The sequence below is a fragment of the Amia ocellicauda genome, chromosome 17 (assembly GCF_036373705.1).
Source record: "Amia ocellicauda isolate fAmiCal2 chromosome 17, fAmiCal2.hap1, whole genome shotgun sequence".
Classification (NCBI taxonomy): Eukaryota; Metazoa; Chordata; class Actinopteri; order Amiiformes; family Amiidae; genus Amia; species Amia ocellicauda.
The window spans coordinates 7193943-7202500 of record NC_089866.1 but is presented as its reverse complement, the minus strand read 5'-3'; positions in this window follow the sequence as shown (position 1 = coordinate 7202500).

Here is an 8558-nt window from a genome sequence, read left to right as displayed (position 1 = left end):
CTGAAGAAAGAAGACTGGGAGCAAGCCCAAAATAAACATCATCCAGGCCACAGTTTGTTGTGATTTTAAAGTTTATAAAACATGGCAAAATACCAAGGGTACTTGTTTGTTCTCTACACAAGATGATTAGGAGACCAAGTCATGTGGTAGAAGTCAGACACCGTAGAACATAGTTTTATGTGCTTATTGTGGTTTGTTAAGCTGCACTATTTATCATGTGGTCTCCCCAAAGACACAGGTGGTCCGTGACTCTAGACCAACAATTCAGACACCTGACAACTGTTCCTTTTAATTCCCTCCACCATTCATTCCTTAACCCACTGTCAGGTGCAGCTGAAACGCTCCCATCACTCACACTTGTCCTACATGACAACTAGCCAGGCAGGTAAATACAAGGTCATAATATGCCATTTAGCCTTCTTCACTGCTCTTATGCTTCCCAGCAGCTAGCATAACTGCCAAATTGTCTGTTTTATCGTGGGATTTGGAAGACGCTTATGTGCGGATTTGTTTCGTATAGTTTTATACAGATTCTACAGCCAGGATGAAATATGAGACATAATTCTGGACATGGATGCCTTCAAACACATGGAGGTTACCGTCCCCTAATCCCGGTGACAGCGTCCCAATGTCCCACTTCCAGGGAGCCCAACACACATATTTTCCTTCTGCAAAGTACTTCTCCAACATATACTGATGTGTCTATTTACATATGTCAAGTTTTATATGAATAAACTACATTTAAACCAAAGAGGCGTGACATCTAAAAGCCCCAAAGCAGAATGGTGTCTATATTAGTTATTCTCGATTATATTAATAAAGACGCTCCAAAAGCTGCTTTATTGACCTCCGTGACCAAAGAGAAAAATCTACTCTACTGAACCAGCTGTCCAGTTCTTTCAGCCGTGATCCACAACTCTCAATCTGAACCATGGATATGCCGAGGTGTCTTTTGCCTGAGTGGGTAAGTCATTTTAAGAGTAATGTGGCGTGCACACATGCAAAGGAAACTATATTTTTATGGATGGCCTTGGGAATCTCTTCATCAAATTTAAGAGCAGGTTGTGGTCACTTTTGCACTGTGGGAATGCACAGGAAGCAAACCATTACATGTGCAAGAACACACAAATACATTTCAGTTCTGCATAGTTGTATCCTTTACATGTGCATCTTACTTTGACTACAACATTTTGTGTCCTTTTTTGGTCAGTTTCAGCTGGAAATATCTTTCAAAACACACTTCTGAAGTAGTTCAAATGAAGCACAAATGTCTTTCATTGACATCTATAGAAATGATATTAAAATTAAAAAGTGCTTAATTACTTTGGTGTAAAACTGAAGTATGAGTCATTTCTAATATGATTTCTGTATTACATAATATTTGAAAGATCTTCAACATCTTTGCTAACCCACTCAAACCTGACACATCATGTGATTTTGAATTGTGGCTGTCTTTCTAAAATAATAATTGAAAATCAGTTGACTAAAAATCATTAATAGTTATTGGAGTACAACTGTTAAACCATATAACACATTTTTATATATACATTTTGTTTTGTACCCCTTTATAATAAACAGCAAGTCAAGGTTGGACTCGAAATGGTATACTTCTGCAAATCTAAGTGCATAGTAGGGCTGTAAGTCCTCTTTGTGCAGTTCACTTAAGGGCAATTTAATAAAATAAAATAATGCTCAGTCACGCAAGGAAAGAGTTACACAGTATTTCAACCACAACTTAAGAGAAAGACCGAGAGTTAAAGGTTTCCAGATGCCTGTTCAGAAACTGACAAGTCAATGGTTTCAAGACGTTGATATCTGAGCAAAACAAGAATGCAGGAATATTCACTTATTCTAGGCCAACAAGTAAATGCACCAGTTGCAAATTATTAGGACACATCATTTATCTGTTCGTTTTACAAATGCAGTACATCTTCTTTCTCATGGGGAAGTGTATTGGTCAGTTTCTCTTGAAAACATCTACCTTTTACACTCAAGGCTAATATTCTTGGTTTTCATGAGTCATGTAAGTGAAAGTGATTGAATGAAAACCGTTGTGGGATTTTTGGGAGTTTTTTGCCGTACCTGCGTTTAAGCTGAGGAAAAATGAAGGTCACGTTCGCCTGGCTGTAATTAAAGAACCTGATGCTCTGGTTGAAGATCAATGTTGTAATTCCCAGTCACATATCAAACTTCCATCCAAAAAGCGGCATGTGCTCCGCGCTAGACAGGAAAGGATATCCCCCTGGAATTGATCAAACATGCAGGAAAACATTTTGAAAACCTCGCACTTGACCTTGATTCTCACATTTTTGGTTCAGTTTTTTGTAATTTATTGTCTGTTTATTTTAGTTTGTTAATTAGTTGACAGCCACAGTATGCATATAACATTGAAAAGGAAAATCAAAAAATCCAGGTAATATTGAAATGTAGAAGAACAAAACCTAATCCACTGTAAAGTCAGTTTCAAAAATAACTATTTAAACACGTCATCATCATGTTACTGCTAATAGCATCAGTAAAGATTTTAAATACATGTTAAACTCTCATAATACCATTTTCCTTATCAAATAAATTAACCAAAAGATCTAACAACAGCACAATAAATATACAGACGGGTGACACATTAAATGAAAAACCTGAATAAATGAGTGGAGGAACATAACGAATGCAGATGCCTCCAAACAGGTGTACTGCATGATACAATTAAGCAATTAAATCTCATCATGCTCTGTGGCATGTATACAAATGCAAATGAGCAGGCCCAGCTGACCTCGGTTTTGGATCAAGATGGCAAGAGGAAAGGATCTAAGAGACTCTGAAAGAGGGGTCATTATTGCGCCACGAATGACAGGAACTTCGAGTCATAAAGATGGTCAACTGGCTCGTGTTCTGGACAAGTGGGCGAGTTCATGCGTGGGACACCAAGAGAACAGGACAGGCCTGACTGCTGGACCCCTACAGTGAGGGGGTCTGGAGGCTCTGTTATGCTGTGGGGGGCATTTTCCTGCAAGGTTGTCCCCTTAGAGGGAAGGGTCACTGCAGATCATTACAAAGTGATTCTGAGTGATCACCTTTATCCTGTGGGGAAACATTTCTATCCTGATGGGAGTGGTCCCTTCCAGGATGACAATGCCCCCATCCACAGGGCACGAGGGTCACTGAATGGTGTGATAAGTATGAAAATGATGTGAATCATATGCTATGGCCTTCGCAGTCACCACATCTCAACCCAATTGAACACTTATGGGAGATTTTGGACCGACATGTTAGACAGCGCTCTCCACCACCATCATCAAAACACCAAATGAGGGAATATCTTTTGGAAAAATGGTGTTCATCCCTCCAGTAGAGTTCAGAGACTCGTAGAATCTGTGCCAAGAGCATTGAAGCTGTTCTGGCGGCTCGTGGTGCCCAACACCTTATGTTGGTTTTTCCTTTAATTTGTCACCCGTCTGTATATATTATTACCAAGTTCGGTCAAATATCTCATCTGCAAAGTCATTGCTCAGCATGTGACTAGTAATGTTTGCTTCCTTTCTCTCTTCCACTGGGTGATGTGCAATAAATCCCAACTTTGTAAGGATCAAATTTGAAACTATTAATTTTTGGGGTCCTGGAATTGTCAGTTTCAATATGTGCGGCTTGATTGACAAGAGGATATCACAATATGCTGAATATTTGCCCAATCAAATGAATCGGATGGAGGAGATTTATTGGGGGGGTATTTTTAATAGCTTTACAATAGACCAAGTAAAATCCAATTCCAGTTTATTAAGTCCCTTTAATAAGGAAGCCCTCTTTTGGGATTAATGGGAATGTAAGTAATGTTAATAAAACGGTGCTGAAATGAAATCTTATTGGATGGTATTTGCATAGGAGGTCATACTGATCTTGAGATGTTGAAAGAATATTATCTGCAGGAACTTTGGAGTGATATATTTTCTGATATTTCATTTTTATTTGTATTTTATTTTACTTTGCTGGGTTGGGCCGTCGAAAGTCTCTGCCTGTGTCTCTCACATGCTGTGCGAACTATCTAATAATAAAAGATTCATGGTTTTGTTTTCCAGAATGCTTAAATCCAAGCAGAGTGCAAAACAGCAGAGGTTTGCCATTATAAATATGACATTTATAATATAAGAACAGCAGACATGTAGGGCTGAACAGTTCCTGAGAACTAAAAATAAAATAAATTAGGAAACTACCCGGTAATGGAGACGTTCACAAGAAATAAAGAAAAGAATAATATTTCCATTTAATGTTCTTATTACAAAAACTTGGCATTATAGGTTAAAACAAAAAAAGTTATTTAAATATTTAAATACGTTATAAGGTCTCATAATTATAAGGACAATTCTTCTTTGCTGCAGTAGCTGATCAATAATTAACAGGCCAGTGGAGTTACACGTCAGAAACAGGAATTAAAATGTGACATTAATTATTTTATGAAAGATCCTTACTCCTCAAATCCAAAGGCCAGAGGGAGAGAGATAGAGAGAGAGAGAGAGAGAGAGAGAGAGACCTTCCTCTTTTACAGTCTGAACACCATGCTGGATTTGTGCCCTCTCTCCCTTTCCCCATGTAAGCAATAGCCCGTTAAACCCTTCCAGTACTGCCTTCCCTATGGGTGCCCCAGCCTGTCACTAATAATTTGATTCATTTTACTATATTAAATCCAGCATTAAATCATGTCATTTTGGTCCCTTTGCTCAGGTTGATTTGCTGTGTGGGACTAACTGATAATAAATGTGTGATTGATTATCCTACAATTGCTCTGACTGTGTTGACGGGCTCTCAGAGTGCAGCCTCTCCTGTTCCATACTTCACGGGGCAGCTAGGCCCGAGTTGTCAGTTGCACTTATTCGCCTTCAACGGGGAGCGTTACATGTGAGAGCCGGATGAGAATAAATCAGTGGATGTTGCCCAATAGCAGTGGATAACTGTAACTGTTGTTACAGACCTGGTAGATTCAACCCACAGATAACTTCACCAAACAGGATTCACTACTGTACCATTGTGTTTCCTGGTTTTATTTCCATATAAGCTCTGAATTACTTAATTGGACTAATCTTAACTTGTGTGCCCTAGGCCTTGCTTAAATCAAAACTCTGACACACCCACCAATTGCCAATTCCAGTCCTGATTTCCTTACATGTCTGACACCTATCCGCAAAGGCAATCCCCAGCTGAATTGTGCACTGACAGGAACCGGGGGAAATGTGCAGAGTGCAGCATGTGGTAACCGAAAATGTAGATGCAGCATAATGCAATAAGCTATTCAGTGAAAGGAAATACGGTACAAGATACAGAGAAGGTGCAGGACTACAAACACCCTGCACTTGCACAGCAGGCTTTGCAGCAGAACAACAAATTAAACAAGATAGTTGTGAGCTCATCTTCTGCAGTGAGCACTTCAGGATAACAATATAAGCCATAGTCAAATACTGGCCCTTTAAATCTGCTTCAGTATTCGATGTTGGGTCAGCTTGCCAATTGTTTGATTAATAGGTCATTAATTATATTATACATGAAAATACAATGTCAGACAGGAAAGCAGTATAAAGTGACACACTTTGAATTTCATGCCAAGCTCTCTAATCTTTTGTTATTTCGAATTCCCTATAAAACCTGAGCCAGAGCACTCTGTCCCTTTCACCTTGTCTAAATAGTGTGTGATTGTTACCCTTTAAAAACTGCATTTGCAGAAGGAAGTGCATGCCACCTGTGCCTTATACTTGTTGATTACTGATTCTGTAAATCATTATGGTTACACCCCAAAAGAACATCTGATTTTTTTTTAATGAGAGAGTTACTTTTAATGCGGAGACCATAAAATAAAACTAATTAACAATATGCCACATTAAAAAAAAGCATAGTTATCAGGAAATAAAGTTTGATGTTAATTAGAGAAGTATTCATTATCACATTTCCTAAGAAACATAAAGCAAAGCTGGGTATTAATTATGCTTATAAATAAAGAAACATTAATAGCTTAAAAAGAATGTAAAATTGTATGAAGGCCTCCCCAAGATGTTGCCACTTGCTTCGATCTACAGCCGTTTCTGTATGTAAACACATATACAACTTTTCCCTGCAATTAATTAATTTCTTAATTTCTTGTTAGATAGTTGTAATTGCTGATTTAACAATTAACCATTGCCAGGTGCAGGGCTGAAGTCAGGCACACATACTCAATTTTGAGAAAATGAGTTTGTTCAACTGTTGAGCCTGTGCATTTATTTATTTATTTATTTATGTATTTCTTAAACGGTTATAATTTATTTTAATACCCACTAAGCTAACATGCAAATTCTGTAACGTCGCCAAACCCATCAACGAAATGGAGAAAACACAGGGAAGGGGATCAAACCTGTCAAGTAAGTCGATTTGTTTTAGTTTATTTCTTTGTATTTTTAATCTGATCATGGGAAATGGTCTGCTTCTGTCAATTGAGGTTTTTTTTTCCCCACTGGCTTGTCCCGTTTACTGTAATAAAATCAACTTTCCAACACCTTCTTCTTTATTGCATGTTCACACCTTTATCAAGCACGCAATCGTTTTAGTTTTCCACTTTCAGTAATTGGGCTGCTTGCTTTCGTTTTCATTTGAAGTATCCAGTCCATTTTAAGCACAGCACAAACTTACTTTAACCGCATATTACAACAATAATATTGATACATATTGATATTTTCTAAGATGTTACTTCATGCAAACGTAGAGTATGGGGTATTCGCTATTGGACAGTAATGGACTGATTTCTTGTTTGCTTTATGACTGCTTTGTTACATTTGACTTAAAAGTAGAGGTTTCTCAATAAACCTTTTTGGTTTTGGCCATGGACCAAGAGCAACACTGTAATGCTAAACACTTTACAGCACATACATTTTTGGTGATGCTGCATGTTATGTATTTCTATGTAGTAAATGTGCTGTAGATACAGCTGACCATCAGTTAAGGAGAGCACTTAACTTATTTCATTTTTTTTAGCTAGGCGATGTTGGCCACAGCTTTTGACATCGCAGAATATTGAAATCTGTGTGGGTGAACAAAATCGCTTGAAAGGATCAGCACTTCTGAGGACAGTAAGTGTTGTGACCAATGCAATTCTTTAACAGAGTTTTGATCTTCTATGGATTTGAGATTGGAGACTTTTTGCATGATTTTGAATGTGGACTTAATAAGGTGGAACAGGTGAAGAGGCTGACTGTCTTTATAGCGTGATCAGTTCTTACTGGCCTGGATTCTTAATGCACAACTCTTGTGATTTGGAAATCATTTTGCTATTGCTTAAGGTCCAGTAGCCAAAATAGTAATATAAAAAGACACCAACAACGACAACAAACAAAAAACACATTGGTCACAATTGCATGCTGTAGATTTCCAAGGAATAACTAATTTTAACAACCAGGAAGAACAATAATGCTGCAGTAACTGCCTTGAATAAATATTTTTTCACTGAAACTAAAACACCTTTTCACTTAAAGTCTCCTCTTTGTGGAAATCACTGAGATCAAGTGGCACTCTTTTGTGCTTCATATAATCATTTCACTACACTGGGCACACAGAGTGGACACAACTGCATATTTAATGTGTTTAATTCCCATTTCCATAGCATGTTAAGAATGGTGAGCATACATGGAGCTGTATTAATATATCTCTGTGCGAGGTTACAGAAGTGACATCTGCCAAACAGTGAACTGTGGATCACCGAGACGGGGAAAGCCAGACAGTTGTGTGTGCATGTTGCACCCACGTTACTCTGGCATGCTGCTGCTCTAATTAAACTATCATTTAAATTACTGTGACAAGACATGGGGAATAAACAGCAAGTTCCAGACTGCGATGACAGGTGAAAAAAAAAAAATCAAAACGGAGGGAAAAGCAGGGTAGCAGCGGTGCAAAGGTTAATCAGCTCTTAATAAAATCTGCTCTGCTCTCCTTTCTCCTGGGGTGCAGGAGATAATAGACATGTTTCGTCACAGATTAGGCAGCAGGCCTCAAAAACTCGACCACAGGGATGCTTTCATATTGCTGCCAGCACTTTTAACCACCTTGTCACAAAGGAAAACCATTAATTCTCCCTGGAGAGTGCTGACTTTTTTTTCTTTCATTAATTCAGCTTTTAAATCTTGCCCTACCAACCCTTAGTGCAAACGAGGGAGGCTGTAGTTGGTCTGGTCCATCATATTTCATTTTTTTTCCCCAACCGATCGCTGTATATCCACTGTTGTCTTCTGGCATGTGTTAAATCCGTGGCACCTGGTATATCATTGTAAAACTCTACTTTGTTTTATTCCCAGATATTTCACATTAGATGCTGATGATCGCTTTCCTTATTTCTGTAAATGATGTAAACCCCATGAATACTGCTTTACATTCCTGGCAATGGAGATTGGCCTTTGATTATCCACCAAATGACTGTAGCAGCAACAATTGCAAATTCCAGGCATCCATATAATGTGCCTCTGGTTTGTCATAAAAGGAAAAAGACAATTTTAGTATAAGCACTGGGTCTGATAAAACCTAATTGTCTTCTCTTTGCATTTGCTTAAAATATG